Source organism: Erythrolamprus reginae, chromosome Z (genome assembly GCF_031021105.1).
Source record: "Erythrolamprus reginae isolate rEryReg1 chromosome Z, rEryReg1.hap1, whole genome shotgun sequence".
Lineage (NCBI taxonomy): Eukaryota > Metazoa > Chordata > Lepidosauria > Squamata > Dipsadidae > Erythrolamprus > Erythrolamprus reginae.
The window spans coordinates 44,776,386-44,796,889 of record NC_091963.1 but is presented as its reverse complement, the minus strand read 5'-3'; the positions used below and the strand labels follow the sequence as shown (position 1 = coordinate 44,796,889).

The window sequence follows — 20,504 nt, the reverse complement described above, 5'->3', positions numbered from 1 at the left end:
ATAATAAACTGCCGGTTTACACCATAATTCCCAGATGGATTCTATATACCTCAAACACCTGTCGGGAATTTTCAGTCTTATAAGGAACCCCAAAATGTTTACGATATTTAGTTCAGGATTTTACCATTGTAAATTGTTTCAGACCCTTGGGGACTGTGCCAATATCCTTCCTTTGTATTTAAAACCATGGTGAGAAAGTGCCAGGAATCTAGTTATTTGCTGAAATTGTTTTCACACTGACTTGTGAAACATGACCTGATTATATTTTATCTTTCTGGTACCTTTCAGTTCTTTTGGATTGCAGAATTGAATGTGAATAATGAGAATTGATTAATTCAAAGGACTGGTGAGACTTGAAAACCAACATATAAAAAGAACGGCAGTTGGGAAAGCTGAATTAATTAAATGGTCAATATGCTGACTGGCTACTAACATGCAGCACTTAATCTATACCAGGTAAAGTTTCAGAAGCCAGAAATCATCATGGGGAGTGGCTAAAAAAATCATTTTTTTTCTTTTTGCAAAGAACTGGAATAGTAGATTAGTAACTCACAGAAATGATGTTTTACAAAGACTGGAGGGATAAGGTAAAGTTGGATTCCTCTCTCCCATTTCATGAAATAGTGTCATAGGGTCAAATTGTAGTAAGATACTTCCCATCTAAAAATAGTCAAAAATTGTCCCATTGATTTTTGCCTGTAAAATATTGGATTTCAAGATGTGGTGTAAGAGACCTCTGGGGATGTAAAAAACAAACAAAAAAAGAAACAATAAAAGCTTATAATGCTTTTAAAATTTCATATCATCTTCTCTGCTAGATCACTGTATTCCATGGGGGAGGGGAGCTCTTTACTGCTGTATATTCATTAAATTCATTCTGAGCTAGCAATAATAATTGACTATTACTATGGAACATTGGTTCCGGTGTTGGAACAATTCCCCATTACCTTCCTCCACACAGAAAATAGATACTTTATTTCTCCTCTTTGTCCTTTATCTCCTTGCTAGCTTTAAATTAATGAGTTATTGTATCCCAAGTTGTAATGTTTCTTCTATCTACTTCTGTCTACATATAGCCTCTAGAACCTTAACCATATTCTCCTTATTAATTTTGCTATGCTTCCTGTTCTATTTCTATTATTTCTTTGTTGGCTAAAATCTTCCAGTTACAACTGGGTTATTGTTTTAGTATGGAATGAGAAGGAAAATTTGGTAAGAAATAATCTTATAGCAGAAAAAAATTAGCTTTCAATTATTTGTATTTATTTATTTTTAACAGCCAGATTACCTGCTGATTTATATGCATCTTTGATTAATTACAATTACAATTTTTTTCTAAGGAGCTTATACAGTATTTCTTGTTCATAAGTGACTTCTTCTTTCCAGCTACTACATTATTGCTCTATTATGTCGTTTTCTTGAGAGGGGAAAGAGGAAGGAAAGAAGTACATAAAGAAGCTGCTTCCATTCCTGGCAGTAAGTAGCATCATAATTAACAGGACATGCTGTTCTGTGAATCTCATTTGCAGGTAGAGTATGTGCACAAATATGATATTTTCTCAAGATATTATCCAATGATGTCTTTCAGTGAGGGTTGATAACACTGCCAGAAGTACAAATTCAGCTCTTCTGTTCTGGTTAGTGGACAGCCTATTCCTTTGTAAGTGTGTTATTTGAAGTGGAATAGATTTTAGTGTGGATTAGTTTTCACTTTCTCTTAGCTTCTTTGTTTTCCTCCCCACATACTGTGTTAGTGGCAGAAATGTGTTAGAAGGTCTCTCTGCCCTTTTCTTGTTAAGAACATCAAATTGAATCTCTTAGATTCTGGCACAAATCACTTACAATATTATTTCTAATGGCCTATCCAGATGGAGCTGCCACAAAGAAGATATATCTGCTTCTATTTTTATGACTATAGGTGAATATTTCAGAAAAGGAAACAAAGGATTTTATATAAGACCATGTATAGGTCTACTTTCAAGTTATGTTGTTGATGTTTTAGTTTTTGTAACTTGCAATGTAATGTTACAGTCAGTGGTGAGTTGGCTTCTGGTTCGGACTGATTCTTAGAACTGGTAGCACCAGTGGTGATGTTGAATTGTATATTTCATTCCTGAATGCAAAGGTAAAAATGTCCTGTCCCAATGTCTGCAAATTGTTCAGGTCTAGACAGGAAAAAACAAGTCTCAAGCTTAATTCTGACCACATTGAGTGGGAGTGGGAGTGGAACTGTTTCAAATATCTTGATTTGGGATGGTTTTTACTTATTGACCTGGGAGGGATTGCACTTCCCTCCTACATTTTCAGATACTGTTGAAGTATGGCAGAAAGCTGTAGAAAGGAGGACTTTTGTCCATAGGTTCATCTAGTTCACTAATTCCATTGTTTAACTGACCAATTGTTCTGTCTGGGTCCCCCCAGACGCCAACACCAACCAAAAAGAGTAGCCAGACACACTGGTAAAAAGCAAAGGCAGTTTATATACTGGAAAGCAAACACAGGTAACAAAAACTGTTCTTACAGACAGGAACACGATGCAGTTTCACAGAGGTTTCATGAAGGCCAGGCAATAAAACAGGATTCTTGGTGGCAAAAACAACTCTGGAGATAATAAAACCCACGCCTCCCCCAAGTCTTCCAGACTTCTAGGCCACAAGCCAAGATCAGAGACGCCAAGAATCAAAGCAAGGTCACAGGACTCCCAGTTGATAACTCTCCACGAGACTGTAAGGGCGGGCCTGCCTTTTCAACCCTGCTGAGGAGAACCACGCCCAAACCCAGCTGTTGCCAATTCAGGGATGGAAATATCTTTCTAATTGGCCCCTTCTTTGAGCTGCACGTCTCTGCCGCATGTCTATTATAGCCTGTGCGTCTTCATCCAATGAATCCAGGCTACTAGCTGGGGAGAGGCCCCCCCCGGGGGTCTCAGGCTGCTCTCCCTCCTCCTCCTCCTGACGTTCCTCTCCCCTGTCTGCCTGGTCCTCCCCCTCCTGGTCACTGTCCTCCTCCTCTGGGCATGGATCTGGCAGAGCTCCAGCCGGTCCCTGAGGAGTCTCAGGCTGAATTACAACACCAACAAAGAAACCTATTTAGATGGTTATTCATGCACTGATAAGGCACTCTACCTGGACTGTCATTAAAAAAGATGTGGTAGCTACAGTCATTCCAAATGCATCAGTTCAACCTGTAGTGGGCATGTCATCCATCATGTAACTTCTGCTTGGTGAACTGCACTGTTACCGGTTGGCTTTCAATTGCAATTTAGGTTGTTGGTTGTCATCCTATAAAGCCCTTCATGCCATAGAGCCTGGTTATTTGAAGGAGTCCTTGTGTCTAATAATTTCTGCCTTTCAGGTATGATCAAACAGAAGAGATGGTGTGCTCAGGCTGTCATCAGTTAAAGATTGTCATTTGTAAGAACCAAGGAAGTATACCTTCTCTGTCATAGAGTCATCCTATGCAATATTACCTTCCCAAGGTACAAATGTTTTTCATCCTTCAAATGTTCTTTATATCTCTGAATATCTGGTTGTGTTCCCAGGCCTGGCTGTCCATGGAGCCCTGGTAATTCTTGCTGATTTGTAAAATTCACATAGTAACCTGTAGTCATTAAAAGATCTAAATTTTGCCACATAATACATGCAAAGTACGGTATGTAAAACCAGACTGTTTCTTCATCTAGCTGGGCATCTTCTGGAAAGGTGTGCACCTATATCCCTTCCCAGACAGGGTATGCAAACTAAAGAATTGTCTTCAGCACCCCTAAGGATTAGAAGAGGGTGGCATCAGTCTACTTTTACATCCCACACCCCAAACAACCTTTCTATCATATCTAAACCTATTTTGAACCTCTTTCTTACAGTATTATAATTTCTAGAACAACTAAGCCAGGTTGGTAAAATCTCACCATTTAAATGATCATTTTTCAGAAAGGAAGGAAGGAAACCTCAAACAAAACAACTCAAAAAAACTAAAATAAAAATGGTCAGAAGCAGAAGCGCTAAGCAACTCTTCTATCACTGTACTTCTCCAAATCTTCCTGTCTTCAATTTTCTCATAAGAAGGAGCCACTTGAAATTGGTTATAAACTTTGCAGACTATTGTCCATTTTATTTATTCCACTATACTACAACTGTCTTCATTTTGTGACGATCACACATCTGGATTTCCTGACAGCCTCCTATTGATATACAGTGGTACCTCATCTTACGAACGCCTCTTCTAATGAACTTTTCAAGATACGAACCCGGTGTTTAAGATTTTTTTGCCTCTTCTTCCGAACTATTTTCACCTTACGAACCCAAGCAGGTGCTGCTGGGATGAAGGGGTTTCTTTCCCCCCCCCCTTTTTTGAAGAAAGAAAAGGGAGGGGCAGCTTGGAGGAGTAAAGATTTTGCATGCTTGCAAAGGCACTCAAACGGTGTCTTTTTAAGAAAGAAAAGGGAGGGGCAGCTTGGAGGAGTAAAGATTTTGCATGCTTGCAAAGGCACTCAAACGGTGTCTTTTGAAGAAAGAAAAGGGAGAGGCAGCTTGGAGGAGTAAAGATTTTGCATGCTTGCAAAGGCACTCAAATGGTGTCTTTTGAAGAAAGAAAAGGGAGGGGCAGCTTGGAGGAGTAAAGATTTTGCATGCTTGCAAAGGCACCGAAACTGTGTCTTTTTAAGAAAGAAAAGGGAGAGGCAGCTTGGAGGAGTAAAGATTTTGCATGCTTGCAAAGGCACTCAAATGGTGTCTTTTGAAGAAAGAAAAGGGAGGGGCAGCTTGGAGGAGTAAAGATTTTGCATGCTTGCAAAGGCACTCAAACGGTGTCTTTTTAAGAAAGAAAAGGGAGGGGCAGCTTGCTGGAGTAAAGATTTTGCATGCTTGCAAAGGCACTCAAACGGTGTCTTTTGAAGAAAGAAAAGGGAGGGGCGCCCCCCTTGCCTTTCTTCCTTCCCACTCACCCTTTAGCCTAGCCTTGCTTCTTCCACCTGCCCCCTTTAGCTGCTCCTCCCTGCCCTCTGTTCGCCTCCCTTCTAAAGTTTGGAATTTTCCTGAAGGATTTGCACGCATTATTTGCTTTTACATTGATTCCTATGGGAAACATTGTTTCATCTTACGAACTTTTCACATTACGAACCTCCGCCTGGAACCAATTAAGTTCGTATGATGAGGTACCACTGTACTTACACATGATACCATAAGAGACAACCTTTTATTGGGTAAGTTTCCAGGCCCAAATAAAAAACCTGGTGGTGATCTGTTAAGTTCTATACAGCTTAGGCTTCATTTGTCCTGAGGTAAACTGATTCTCCTGAGTTTGGAGCGGGATATTTATTTCTATTCTGATTAAACTCTGTATTGAAGCTTAATTAATTTGTATTGCTAGTTGAACACTTTTACTTCTACATGGTCAAAAATGCTGTTTTTTAAAAGCTTTTGTTTTGTGGCTTAGGTCAGAGTCCATTTGCTGCAGTGAAATTCCATCTCCCCAAGCAAGGCTATAAAAAGACATTGTGAAAATGCCGTGAAATTAGCAATAATTAAGCCAGTCGGTTTGATTGTTCTTGTGTCCCTGTTGTTCATCAACCATCCCACTCATCTTCAGCACTTTGGAGTAAAAACTATGCTTAGGTTTACATTCAGCTCATGTTCTGAACACTATTTTTTCAGGGAATATATTGTCCACATGTTTTCCACATTTCATTCCATTCTTTAAAACTGTATACTAAAAACATTGCACATTAACATTTTTTAAGGCTTCCAAAAATATACTTTATTCTACTAGATTAAGCAGTTTGAATTGGACATCAAGTATTCTATTTACAACTTATAATTATTAATTTATAATTTGAAATACAGTGAGGAACAAAAAAGAGATGAAGGCAAAACATACAGAAATAATTTATAAAATTATGAAAGCATTTATTATAATTATAATGTACATGTTAAGATTAGAAGTTGGAAGATTAGGATTATATATATTTAATTGTGTTATTATTGCTGGCATTGCATAAAAATATAATGACCCAGTAAATACACTGTCCACAAAATGAGTATGGCTGTTAAAGGAAAACTACAAATAAAACATATATTGAAAACAAGAAATAATTTTACATCCACTTATTGCTGAGCATGAAGTCTAAGGAGTGTCAAAGACATCTTTTTATATAAAAAGATATATTTTGTATCTTTTATATAAAAGATACAGGGCTCCTTATATACCTTATAAAACATAAGCATATGTGTAATATAAAAACAATAACTAAAAATATGTTTCATAAAAAATACAAGAATGGAATTATTTTGCAGAAACCAGGGAAATATTCTCCAATGGATCAGCATAAAGAATTTTTCAAAATGGAATTTCAGATGAAAAGGGTGTACTAACTGTTCATCCTATTCCATCAAATCTGAACCACAGCATCTAATGTGCATTAGAATGTTAGAAAGGAATATATGAGAAAGGAGGCCTTAATATAAACCAAACCAAATAATTAACCGTTTAAAAAGTTGAAACAGAATGTAGAATTGGATTTTTTAAGTTGCGGCATAATCATAGAGTTATGTTAACAGGGTTATTTAGATCAAATCCAGCCTCTGCTTAAGGCTGAAATTCAGGGGTATCCTGTGTCATATTAATTTTGTTAAATTTTACAAACTGTACACTTAAAAAATAACATAAATTCACACTCAGAAGAAAAGATGAAGAAGAACAAGAAGGATAAAAAATAGAGGTACAGAAACATGTAAAAAAAGAGAAGAAAATAAAAATATATTAAAAAATGATTTCTTACTTCTTGCAAGGATATAAGAAACACGTTTAATTCTTAGATTAATATTATAATATAGTGTTTATTTCCCCCGAAAAAGAAAAAAAAAACGTTTACATTTTTTTGACAATCATATAATTCATGCGACATATTTCAATTCCTTATATTTTATATTGTATTGGTGTAACATAACATAAAGTATAGCTTTTATATATCATAATGGTATAAAAGTACCAATTGTACATAAATTTATTCAGTGACTTTTTTGTCGTAAGATCTTTAATTTAGCCATTGTTGGCAATTCAGGGATATCTGAAGAATGTTGTTAAAAAGGTCACCGGGATGGTATTCCACCCATTTTATCATGTATTTTGTGTGCAACACACATAAGAATAGGTTAAGCTTTGATTGCATCCATTATCCTGATTTTTTGGACCTTGCCCAGCAGACAACCCCACTGAAACTGAAATTAAACATCCCTGTCTATCTCTCCTTGATTATATTTAGTGCAAAGGAGCCCACTACTATCAATCTGTTCTTTCTGTTAGGAAAAATTTAACTAAAGTTCAATCATTTATTTATTTATTTATATTTCTATTCCAATTATTGTTTATAAGTAACTCATCTATGTTCTTCCCACTTCCTATTTTTCTCATAACAATTGTGTGTGGTGGGTGGCTGAGAGAGAGAGAGACTCACTATAATCCAAGGTCACCCTCCCAATTTTCATGCCTAAAGCAAGGCTAGAATTATGAGTCATGTTTAATTTATTATTCCATGATTTTCTCTCTGGTACAATACAGAACTTTATTTTAGATGTTTTGCTCATGTTTTTCTATTCTTGTTTCCTATTGGTTACTGCTTAGGCTGAAAATGATTGGCCCAAGTTACCACTGAAAGAATGTTCTTTCTGCGCCAATTCAGGAGCTCAAACTGCCCAAGGAGCTGCTGATACAGTTCTACAGAGGAATCGTTGAGTCTGTCATCTGCACCTCTATAACTGTCTGGTTTGGTTCTGCAACCCCACAAGACAGACACAGACTTAGAGAATAATCAGAACTGCAGAAAAAAACAATTACTGCCAACCTGCCTTCCATTGAGGACCTGTATACCACACAGTCAAAAAGAAGTCGTGAAAATGTTTACTGACCCCTTGCATCCTGGACATAATCTGTTCCAACTCCTACACTTAAAACGTCACTACAGTGCACTGTACACCAAGACAACTAGACACAAGAACAAGGGTTTTTTTTCCAAATGCCATCATTCTGCTAAACAAATAATTCCCTCACCACTGTCAAACTATTCACTGGCTGCATTATTAATATAGTCTTTTCATCGTTCCAATCACCCATTTCCTCCCACTTATGACTATATGATTGTAATGTTGCTTGTATCCTTACAATTTATATTAATATTGTTTCTTCCTGATTGCTTATTTGTCATTTATTGCTTATGACAATAATAAAGTGTTGTTGTACCTCATGATTCTTGAAAAATGTATCTTTTATTTTATGTAAACTGAGAGCATATACACCAAAGACAAATTCTTGTGTGTCCAATCACACTTGGCCAATAAAGAATTATATTCTATTCCTATTCTATTCTATTCTCAAGGTGGTACTCCAGTTTATAGCCTGATGCCTTAACCTTTATATGTGCACCCAATTTTGAGTCAACTGTGAATGATGACTTGATAATGCAAATTTGAAAAGCATTTATGCTATATTTTTTTATCCAAGTCTAAAGATGTGGAACAGCACAAGGCCTAGAATTAAATCCTGTGACATCATTAAACTGAATGAAAAACTCTCTTTGTATTTTATTTTGAACTAGCTACATATTATTTGTTATGCCATCAAATCCATGTTTAACTAGCTTGATGGGAGATATCTTATAAGAATCCCCTGAATAAATATGTATTCTTGATATACTACTAGACTACAACGCATCATAACAGAATAACTGAATTGGAAAGGTCCTTGGAAGTCTTCTAATGTCCAACCCCCTTGCTCAAGCAGGAAATCCTATATCGTTTCAACAAATGACTGTCCAGTTTCTTCTTTAAAATGTCAAGTGTTGGAGCACTCACAACGTCTCTAAAGACAAGGCTGATCAACTGTCCTGGCAGGAAATTTCTCCTAGGGTTCTAGGTAGTTCTCTCCTTGGTTAGTTTTTACCCATTCTTGTCCTGCCTTCAGATGCTTTGGAGAACAGCTGGACCCCCTCTTCTTTGTGGCAGTCTCTTAGATTTCGGAACATTGCTATCATATTTGTTTGTTTGTTTGTTTGTTTGTTTATTTGTCTATTTATTTATTTATTTATTTATTTGTTTGTTTATTTGTTTATTTATTTATTTATTTATTAGATTTGTATGCTGCCCCTCTCCGTAGACTCGGGGCGGCTAACAACAATAATAAGACAATATAAACAAATCTAATATCTAAATTAATTTAAAAAAACCTAATTTAAGAGATCAATCATACATACAGACATACCATGCATAAATTTTATAAGCCAAGGGGAAAGGGAATATCTCAGTTCCCCCATGCCTGACAACAGAGGTGGGTTATTGTTATAAGTTGCAAGAAAACTATTGGCTGAGGAAGGCTGCTCTACCCACTTGCCTGGGAATCAGTCGCACTGAACTCAGTGGAGCCAGTTTTCAGTTAGGCAGGCATAGGCTACTGTGGTTAGGGCTCTCTTTTGACACGGGTCCAGGCCAGTTTAATCAAGCTCATAATCCGGGGTCGTCGGCGTGGCCTATAAGCTCCACCTTTGTGGGGCACTCACAGTGAATGGTGTGGAAGGAGGCTTTAGGGTGCTGTTAAAAGCTTTCACCCAGCTGCAGAAAATGCTCCTTCTTGTCCAGCAGCAGGTTCACCACATCATTCATGGCTACTGCAGCACCCGCCAAGAGCAATAAGAGCCCACAAAGCCACCTCACCCCGCCTGGCCGCCTTCTGTTCTGGGCTTGGAACAGTGGGCAACTGGGAAAACACTCCTGTCCAGGGAATCGATCTAGAGCAAGGGGTAGGCAAAATTGGCTCTTCTATGACTTGTGGATTTCAACTCCCAGAATTCCTGAGCCAATCATGCTAGCTCAGGAATTCTGGGAGTTGAAGTCCAAATGTCATAGAAGAGCCAACTTTGCCTACCCCTGATTTAGAGGGTCCTCAGGGTCACACATGACCCCTGGCATTGCTCTGTACCCCCCCTCCCGGGGCATACACCACTATTTGAGAAGACCTGCCCTAATCTATTAGTAATTTGTCAATACATCTTCACAATAAGTACATACATAAGTGCACCAGGGTGCCTTTCGTTCCCTGTCCAATGGTCTCTCCTTTATCTCATATATCTTTTCTTCCTTTCATATATCTTCTCCTCTATTTTTATATCTTTTCTTCTATCCTTTTCTTTACATATATTACTACATGTCTGTTCTGTTCAATGTGTATTGTGTATTGGACAAAATAAATAAATAAAATAAAATAATAAATTCATACTAAAAGAAAAAGTTTCTCCCAGATTCAATCAGTATCCAGGGGAAGCCTCCAAATCTTACGGTTCATTATCCACCTGTCTGACATGAAGGTAGGAGGACAGTGATTGGAAACAGGGGCATTGGAGCAGCAGTCTGTAAAAGGATTTTAAAAGAATCCACACAAAGTTACATTCCTTTCATATATGCTTTACACCTGTCTAAAACTCTGAGGACATCTCTACAATTTTAGGCATGCAAGCTAACCAGGTGATTTTGAGCCAGTCCCTGTTTATTTTATTTATTAAATTTGTATGCAGCCCCTCTCCGTAGACTCGGGGCGGCTCACAGCAGTAGTAGAAAAACAATATACAATACAAATCTAATAATTAAAACTAAAAACCCATAATTTAAAAAACATGCACACAACATACCATACATAAACAATATAGGCCTGGGGAAGTTATCTCAGTTCCCCCATGCCTGATGACAGAGGTGGGTTTTAAGGAGCTTATGAAAGGCGAGGAGGGTGGGGGCAATTCTGATCTCTGGGGGGAGTTGGTTCCAGAGAGTTGGGGCCGCCACAGAGAAGGCTCTTCCCCTGGGTCCCGCCAAACAACATTGTTTAGTCGATGGAACCTGGAGAAGGCCCACTCTGGGACCTAATTGGTTGCTGGGATTTGTGAGGCAGAAGGCAGTCCCGGAGATATTCTAGTCCGATGCCATGAAGGGCTTTATAGGTCATAACCAACACTTTGAATTGTGACCTGAAACTGATCGGCAACCAATGCAGACTGCGGAGTATTAGTGTTACTTAGTCAACTCACCTTACAGGGTTGTTTTGCGAAATAGGTGACAGGAGTATGAAGTATGTTTGCTACCTTGAGTTATATGTGCAAACTCAATTTCCATAAGCGTTGTTTTATATGGGGAAAAAGAGGAGTACATAAGCGCACTAGAGTGCCTTCCGTCCCGTCCTATAGTCTCTCCTATATCTTCTCTACTATATCTCTATAATAATAATAATAATAATAATAATTATTATTATTATTATTATTATTATTATTATTATTTGTTGGATTTGTATGCCGCCCCTCTCCGTAGACTCGGGGCGGCTAACAACAATGATAAAAACAGCATGTGACAATCCAATAATAAAACAACTAAAAACCCTTATTATAAAACCAAACATACACACAGACATACTATGCATAACTTGTAATGGTCTAGGGGGAAGGAATATCTCACCTCCCCCATGCCTGGCGGTATAAATGAGTCTTGAGTAGTTTACGAAAGACAGGGAGGGTGGGGGCAATTCTAAGCTCCGGGGGGAGTTGGTTACAGAGGGCCGGGGCCGCCACAGAGAAGGCTCTTCCCCTGGGGCCCGCCAAACGACATTGTTTAGTCGATGGGACCCGGAGAAGGCCAACTCTGTGGGACCTTATCGGTCGCTGAGATTCGTGCGGTAGCAGGCGGTTCCAGAGGTATATAACTATAACAGTGGTTCTCAACCTTTCTAATTCTGCAACCCCTTAATACAGTTCCTCTTGTTGTGGTGACCCCCAAACATAAGTCTAGCACTAATTCTCCCAACGGAGCTTTAAGCTGATTGGCAGGAAGGTCAGAGGGACACCCCCACTGTAAAGGCCTGAATGGTCGGATTGTAAAAATATATTCCAAGACACCAGAAGAGAAGCTTTAGTGCCTAACACCAGGGGAAATTTGTCTTTTCCCAGGGACTTAGGCAACCCCTGTGATATGGTCGTTTGACCCCCAAAGAGGTCCCGACCCCTAGGTTGAGAACCACTGCTCTATAAGCTTCATTGTAGATTATTGTGTATTGGAATAAATAAATAAATAAATAAGTAAATAAGTAAAATAAATACATAAATAAATAAAAAGTCAGTAATCAAAATAAAAACAATTTTGTGTAGAGTAATGACCAAGAACCATGCATTATGCTCTGTATTTCTGCGGGGGAGTGAAGAGCCGCCCGAGGAATTCTGACTACCCAGATCTCGCTTCGCTGGCCAGGAGAAGTCGAATGGCGTGCCAAATAATTGATGCGATTACTGGAAGAAAGCAAGGCGAAACCCCGCCTCTTTGAGACTAGCCAATAGCAACCGCAGCCTTAGAAGAATCTGGGCGGCGCTGGCGGAACCTTCCTTTTGTTACTGCATTGAGAATCCATAGAAAGAGAAGGGGAAGAGCGAAGCAAGTATTCAGAACTTTGAAATGAGCCCGAAGCGGTCTGAACATGTCGGGGTCTGTTTCCTGCTTCTTAATTAAAAAAATAAGGTACATCTCCTGAAACCTTTCTTGCATTTTTTTTGTTCTTTCCCTCGGTTTCTCTGCGAAATGGTTTAGCGAAGTGCTTGAATTAGCCATGCTTGAATCGTCGCTATAATACAGTTTCCTTGAAGGGGTATGAAAGCTAAGGAAGGGATTGGTTCCCCCCGCCCCCCAGCTGGGTTACGATTCTTTTAAGTTCTCTGTTGCAAATATTCCTCCAATAAAACGCGTTCATTTTTTAAAAAAAACATTGCCTCTTGCTGGAGACTACTGCTGTTTAGTGGAACTGAGATTCCTTTCTTGTAATAAATACTTTGGATGCCGTTCGGGAAGGATCCTGGGCGAGCGTGAGGTATTTTGGAAAAATTTTCCCCTTAAAACCTGACCTTTGTTTGTGGTGTAAATCCCAATAAATTATGGAAAGTAGTTCCCAATTAGATCATATGATTAGGAAGAGGTGGAGGGATTAGTTCATTGAACTAAAATTTTGAGTTTGCACAAAGCGCAACCTTTTCTATATTTAAAATATCTGGATCTCTTTGGATTTAAATTTAAACCCACCTACGTTCCAGGCTAAGCATCTTTTCTTCGTAACTTTGGAAAAGACAGCACAGTTAGGGTAAACCATCCTTGCACAGAGAAGACTTACCCCGCCGGCAGGCTGACAGGTTCTTGATTATTTCTCCCGCCCGCATCATATCGCCCCTTGCCACCTGCCCTAGAAACGCTGCTTACTGACATCATGGAAACACCCCGCCGCCCAGGAAAGCGCATTCGAACGCTATTCGCTCTAACGATTTCATTTGGTCAAAGCAACTGTCAATCAAATGGAAACGATTCTCTGCCCCTTCTGAAGACCCCTTGGAACGAAATGGGACGAGCTTAAGAGGCTCCACCCTGTTTCCACAGGTAGCAATGCTTAAAATGAATATATTTCCGTTTCTCGCTCCCGTCCGCCCTGTTCTTTGTATTTTAGCTTTGGCAGCTTACTCAGGAGGTGAAAAGCCTCTTGGGTGTTACTGTCTCCACGCTAAAGATACAACAGCTTTGAGAAAGCTTATACTTGTCTAACCTATGTTTCAAGTTGCTGCTAGATCTCAGGTAAGAATAAATTTCAGGAAAGCTTGTTATTTCTGATAGATTTTGTTTTTAAATGTTATAGAGACCAGGAAAAAAACTTAGGCTGAATTTTGTACAACTTTAACATGTTTCTTTCCTGTTCAGTTGCTTTTTTTTTGCTTCTCTCTGTTCATTTCGTTTTGCAAAAGTAGTTTTATAAATAATTTTGCTCATGCACAGAGAATTCTACCTATATAGATAAATAAGACCAAAAAAATTAAAGTGAATTCCTTTAGACTGATAACAGGATACCTCTAAATGCAAAAAGTAGATTACATCCATGATTTAATCAGGTTTTGAAGGCTTTTAGTTTTTTCCTTCTGAGAGGAAGATTGCTGGTCTAAATGGTGAGGTTAGAGCCAATAAATTGATGTTTTTCTTCTGATTTAACTTGGTTTATTACATGTTTAGGGAAGTCATACTGCAGATTATGAAACTTCAGGGCAGAGGCTAATGGAAGCTATAATATCTCTGAAAAACAGTAAGCTGCTGTAGGAGAAAATTGGCTTAATAAATTAATAGAGTGGTTAAGAATCTCTGCTGAAAATCACCCCATTTACCCTAATAGCCATGAAGACACTGATTGTCAACCAGGTTAGCAGCTAATAAGACAGCTGTTTTAGGACCATCCACCCTTCAAGCAGTAATTTTAAAAGTCTTTATAGTAGTTTTTTTAAACTACCGTAAATACATTATCTTTTCCTGAAAATGTATGCTTATTTCTTGGAAATAAAGCCCACCTAATATCTCAAATACAACAATGTATTCTCAAAATACCTTATTGATAGGCAGTTGTTTTACCTCGGTGGTTTCCTATTTCTTGGGTGCAAAAAGACTAGACAAAATTGGATATATGGCATAAATGCCTGACAAAGCCGCTTGTGAACTTCAGTATATGTATCCCCTAGAATCTAGAAATGGCTCACATGCACCAAAACATATCTGTGTTTTTACCTGCCAAAGAGTTCTATAAAGCAGTATTTATCATTTCTTGTTTTGCAGCTGATCCATCAAAAGATAGAAATTATTTTAGGTTCCCCATTTTTTTAGGCCAGTTTACATCAAATTGTTATAACAAAAACATAATTAAAATGAAAAATAGAACTTTTTCTTTACAAAGACTATGATTAGGAAGATTGTAGAAAATAGTTGATATCAGAAAACCCAGAAATTTTTGAAATTTCAGGAGTTCTAAGTCACAGCACTTCTGAAAAGTGAGTTTTAAAGCATCAAACCAACTGATTTAAACATAGAAGACTGACGGCAGAAAAAGACCTCATGGTCCATCTAGTCTGCCCTTATACTATTTCCTGTATTTTATCTTACAATGGATATATGTTTATCCCAGGCATGTTTAAATTCAGTTACTGTGGATTTACCAACCACGTCTGCTGGAAGTTTGTTCCAAGGATCTACTACTCTTTCAGTGAAATAATATTTTCTCACATTGCTTTTGATCTTTCCCCCAACTAACTTCATATTGTGTCCCCTTGTTCTTGTGTTCACTTTCCTATTAAAAACACTTCCCTCCTGAACCTTATTTAACCCTTTAACATATTTAAATGTTTTGATCATGTGCCCCCTTTTCCTTCTGTCCTCCAGACTATACAGATTTATGTATCTGTAACTTAATAGAGGCATTTTTATTGACATTCTCTTTAATGCAAATAGTGGCCTGAGGTAAGAATGGGAATTACAAGAAGGGGGAATATTTTTCATGTTGGCCCTTACACTGAGAAATTTGTATGCCTCTTACATTACTCCACAAATTCAGAATATACTTTCAAACAAACTTTTAAATTGCCATTCTGATTGAGTCTAAATTTTTCTTAAGTTTATTGTAGTTCTGTATAACAAAAATGGAGTTTATTTACTAAAGTATGAGGCTAATCATTAATCCATCCCAATATCTCTATAACCAAAATTTTACAGCAGTATTTTTAGAATCAAGATTATCTAAATAAGAAAAACCAATGTGTTTTCTTAGGCTTAATACACAGTCTTTCCTTCAAGAATTCTTCTTTAAATGTCCAGTTCCTCAAAGATATCATACTCCTGAGAGCATTCACAGGGGAGGTTAATTTTGTTTTTAACTTAAAGCAACAAGATGCAATATAAGGATATGTTGTTTTCCTGATTTGCTTATAATATTAGCTTTTACCTAGAATTGAAACTTGCAAGTTTCAATAAATATGACCAGTGCTTTTGCATTTGCATTTTTAAACAGATTTAAATTTTGAACCTTATCTATGAAGCTCATAGTAAGATTAGTAAGGAGAATAGTTTCTGACATTACTTTGTTTCATCTGCGAGGTCATATAGATTTTCAATCATTTTGAAGGTTTTTGAATTGTACCATAAGTATTTCTTTCTATTGAAATGCAGCTGATATGAGATTAATTGCTTTATTAATCCTCTGTTTCTAAGAATTAATCTTATATTGCCGGATATGTTGGCAGGGGGGATTTTTGTGAAAAGGTAACTTTCCTTGGAATAATTCAGCAGGGAGCAACTTCCGATTTTGGCCTCTAACTGTGTACCATGGAAATAACAATGGGCAGCCAGCTGGCTATTGATTCCAACTTCAGAGGCTTTGAGAATAATTGTATTTTCCCTGCTTGCAGAAAGTGCTGGTGGATTAGATACTTTGGGGATTTGATGCATTATTCCCTCTCCTTTTGGGAAACTATATTATGAAAAAGGATTAAGGGGTACTGGTAATTAAATTCAGTTATTTTGATACTGTTCACAAAGCAATTTAGAATAATTTCCCAATCACTCTTAAATTCTGGCATCCCTGCTTGAAATATTTCAGGCTGACTGGTATTGGATGCCTCCTTTGAACAACATAGTTCAGAAATCGAAGTAATTTTAAATACAACTATGACAGTGACAGCAATGGAACTTTTTTTTAAAAAAAAGGAACAAGGAATTCTAAAATTTTGTTTTGAATGTTAAAGAGCCCAGCCTTTTCAGGTAGAAAATAAAATATGCCAAAACTTTGAAAAGTTTCTGCTAATTCTTAAAGGGAAATAGAACAATGAACACAGTGTGCAACAGTTTCCAGTTTTCATGTATGGTTGGATCAAATGACAAATACCAGGCAACAAAGTTTACTTATTTCTGTATTATTAGCATATGTTTCAGATTATTGCAATATTGTGGTATGTGCTTTTCTTAAGTGTGAAAATTGTAGGAGGAAATACTTACCTTTTCACTTGATAGCTGCAGATTCCCAAAACAATTATTCTAATTGCTGTTTCAGAATAGCTTATAAATTGGGTGTTTATTGCCAAAGGGGCGAATAAATGAAGTGGTGATCTTGAGTTGATTTCTAGTTGTGCTTCAAGTAATTTAATTACCATATTATCCAACTTAATTTCTCCCTGTTATATTTCTCAAGAGCTCCAAGGCCTCATTTATTTTGATCAACATTCTATGTAATAACTCCTCCCCTCCAAATACATTTACACCTTAAATTGTAAGGGAAGGAAATCTAAACATTGTGCATTTTATGTGGCCTGCATTTTTAGATTTAATATTTTATGGCCGTTGCCCATCACAGCTGTACTCTTTAAAGGTACAGTATTCTAAAACCCATTCTTCCTCAGCCTGCTGCCTTTCAGATATGTTTAGATTGCAGACTGTAGCCAACTAATGAATGCTCAACAGTCTTCACAGTACTCAGACTACAGTGATTTGCAAACCTAGCCTAAGACATGAATGAGCAACAAAAACTAATACGATAGTCACATTTGACACACCAAGATCCTTGAACAGCAAGGAATTTGCTTTATTAACAAAACAGATCACAAATATTTCCCATCCTTCCTGTCATAAAAGTATGACAGAATTTGATTCCCTTTTTTTGAATATCAGAAACCAGCTGTCTGAGGAATGCAGTCTGTACTCTTCCTATTGGTATGGCTAGTATTGTAGGATATATGCACAACAGGATTATATAGTTTGACCTGAAATATGTCTAGTTTGTACTTGTTATACTTTTGTGTCTAACTTTAATGATTATCTTCTGCTTTCACAATGCCAGATTAGGTTTCATAGATTTGTATAGCATTATTGCCTGTGTTGTAAGTGACAAATTGCTCAATAAAAGCCTTGCTCTGAGAATAAAATAATCTAAGGAAGGGCAAGAAAAACAGTTGAAACTGTGGTAAACTCACATATTAACTGCTTGCACAGGAAATATAGATATCTGTAATGAAACATATTTAAAAACCCCCAAAACCTCACATATTCTGTTCAAGAAACTGACAAAACATTTGCAAATTATAGTACCATTTGTAAGACAGAATTTGTTTGTTTTTTTAAAAAAGTATATACATAAAGCTGTGAGCCTGCATATAAAACATAAAAATTATGCATTACTAATGTGTACTTATTAAACTTGTTTACCTGATTTAGATGAAATTATTACAGTATTCCAATCATGTAATTTATTTTCAATAACTTAATATCCCAAGCTGTGGAGGGAGAGATGGTCATACATATTGATAGCTTTTTCTGTCAACTTAAAAGCAAATTTCATAACATGTAACAGTCCCCCTTGATCCTAGGCCCTGCAGATATGTCCTTGCTGAGATTATGTTGCAGTGCAATAGGTCTGCAAAGCTGTGATGTGGAAGAAAATTTTATGAACAGCCACCATAATGAATGACAGTTTGTTATATAGTCATCCTGCCTTCAAAATCCATTTGTAAAGGGAATTGAGGCAATGTTACTTCTAGCATTTATAATCCATCTTTCCTCATGGAGGCCACAACAGTATCCATAACAAATCTCAGTGAAACCAAAATGGCAACATGTGCATTGTGACATCATTGAAACTATCTTAGTACTGTACTTGCATTACAACATCTGATGCAAGCATATAAATTGCATCATTTTCAGTTTGCCAATGTATACAAATATATTTCTTTTCACACTATCTACATTTATAAATTTGAGACAATGTTCAGTTGGAGTAACAACAAAGACAGCTATTTCTGTGAAACGTATTTCCAAAGCTCTCTTAAAGGCAAAGAGGTTATATGTGTCTCTGAAATCCAGGTGTTCCAAAGAGTGAGGATTGGTCTTAATAAAGTACCAACAAGCCCCAATTTCTTACCCCTTCTCTGTGTTGGGGCCCTCAACATAATGAACACCCTGATTCAGATGTGCAAACAGCCAGTGATTCATGCAACAACATGCCATCCTTGGCTCCCTGCGAGTGTTGTGTCATAAAAATAATTCTATTGAATTTAAATAGCAGATTTGTGAGTTGAACTCAATAAAAGGGAGAATAGACATGGAATATAATGAATGCATGCCCGGGTATGATATGCTTGAGTATAACGTAGCTTGCATAGTAATTTGTTGCCATTTATTAATTATTCATTAAATCAGGGGTCCCAATCCAGGGACCACTACATTCATAATTTTGTGTCCCACGGACCGTAATAAGAATCTAGCTTGCTGCTTGTTGAAGTGCCTGGACTCCCAATGACGGAATGGGATCCTTCAGGCATTCCTCCCCCTCTCTCTTTCTCTCCTATCTGTCTCTCTCCCCCTTGTTCTCTCTCTCTCTCATTTCTTTCTCTTAACTATCCCTCTTCTCTCTGTCTTTCTCTCATCTTTCATCTTTCTCTCCCCCTCTATCTTTCTCATCTCTCCTCTCTCTTCTCTCTTCCCCTTTCATCTCTTTTTCTTTCTCTCTGACATTTCTTGCCCTCTTTCTCCTCCTTTCTTTCTCATCTCTCTCCTGCTCTCTTTGTCTGTCTCTCATCTCTCTCTCTCTCTCTCTGATACCTGCCCTCTCTCTTTTTCTCTTTCTCCCCTCTCTTTGGGTCTTGCGGGCCCTCCTTCGACCTTTGTTGGTGCTGGATCCACCTTGGTTGCTTGGGGAGACTTGCAACCTGCTCTCCATCCTGACACTCACCCAGCCCAGCTGTAGCTGGTGCTCTGCATCTTAATGAGCTCCAGGAGGAGAAGGGGATGACTTCTCCCCATTGTGAAACAAGCTTAATTTAATTGCATTGCAAAAGCATTGGGAAGGCCATGGAAGCACCAACAGCAGGTGCAGAGGCAAACAATCAGACCGGGCCAGTGTCTCGGAGCTGAGAGAAAGTCCATCAGACCAAGGTGTGCAGAGCATCAACAAGGCCCAGAAGAAATGCCCGTGAGACCCAGCAAGAGACGAAGCTTCACTCCTGCTCTGGAATTTAGAGCAAATCTCCCTATCCCGCCCTTTCCGTCTCAGGCCGGGCAAGGAGTAACTGGCAGGAGAGGGCAAGAGGTGGCCAGCCATTGCTGGGTTCAGCCAAAAGGAAGCCACAGCAAGGGGAAGAAGGAGACACATCCATTGCTTCAGCCTTCCTGCACTCCCCCCCCTTGCTCCATTACCTCGTTCTGGCTGGTGAGGGCTATGCTGCAAAGTTGCAAGTGTAGCTCCCTCTACAACAGAGATTTCCCCACCACCAGCTGCCTAGCCAGTCCCATATTCCACAGTTCTAGTCACAGGACTGGCCCTTAGTCATCCCAGAGCAGATCTACCCAGGTGCACCGCGGAACCGCCAACATTTTCTCACGGACCATCAGTGGTCTGTGGACCACCAGTTGGTGATCTGTGCACTAAACCACCAAAAGTGAATGCTGAATCTACTTACTTTTTATGTATAACAAATAGTGAACTATTAATGAACTTATTTTAAAATAAAATGTCATAATCCAAATCAAAACAACAGCCAGTCCAAAATAATGTTGAACATTACATCATTTTATCATATTAGAAAAACACATAAATGTATAGATCTTTTTGTGTAGCTGGAAAAATCGACTAGAATTGTCTTCCAGCTTTATTTT

The 20,504-nt window shown here is 38.1% G+C and overlaps 1 protein-coding gene and 1 long non-coding RNA gene across 8 annotated transcripts in view; both read left to right on the top strand.

Moving 5' to 3' along the window:
• The first annotated feature begins 530 nt into the window (after positions 1–530).
• Positions 531–8,236, top strand: LOC139154446 (uncharacterized). Its single transcript, XR_011556908.1, has 3 exons — positions 531–1,476; positions 3,355–3,478; positions 7,618–8,236. It is a non-coding gene; the product is annotated as an uncharacterized lncRNA (long non-coding RNA).
• A 4,136-nt stretch (positions 8,237–12,372) lies between these two features.
• The window catches only part of OSBPL3 (oxysterol binding protein like 3), a 124,143-nt gene continuing 116,011 nt past the window's right edge, over positions 12,373–20,504 (top strand). For 2 of the 7 annotated variants that reach the window (XM_070729017.1, XM_070729014.1), the window contains exon 1: positions 13,485–13,628. The gene's annotated coding sequence lies outside the window, so the exon portion shown is untranslated. Of the gene's footprint in view, positions 12,534–13,432; positions 13,629–20,504 lie in introns of those variants that run through there. The other 5 variants (XM_070729011.1, XM_070729015.1, XM_070729013.1 and 2 more) reach the window with 5 other exon arrangements.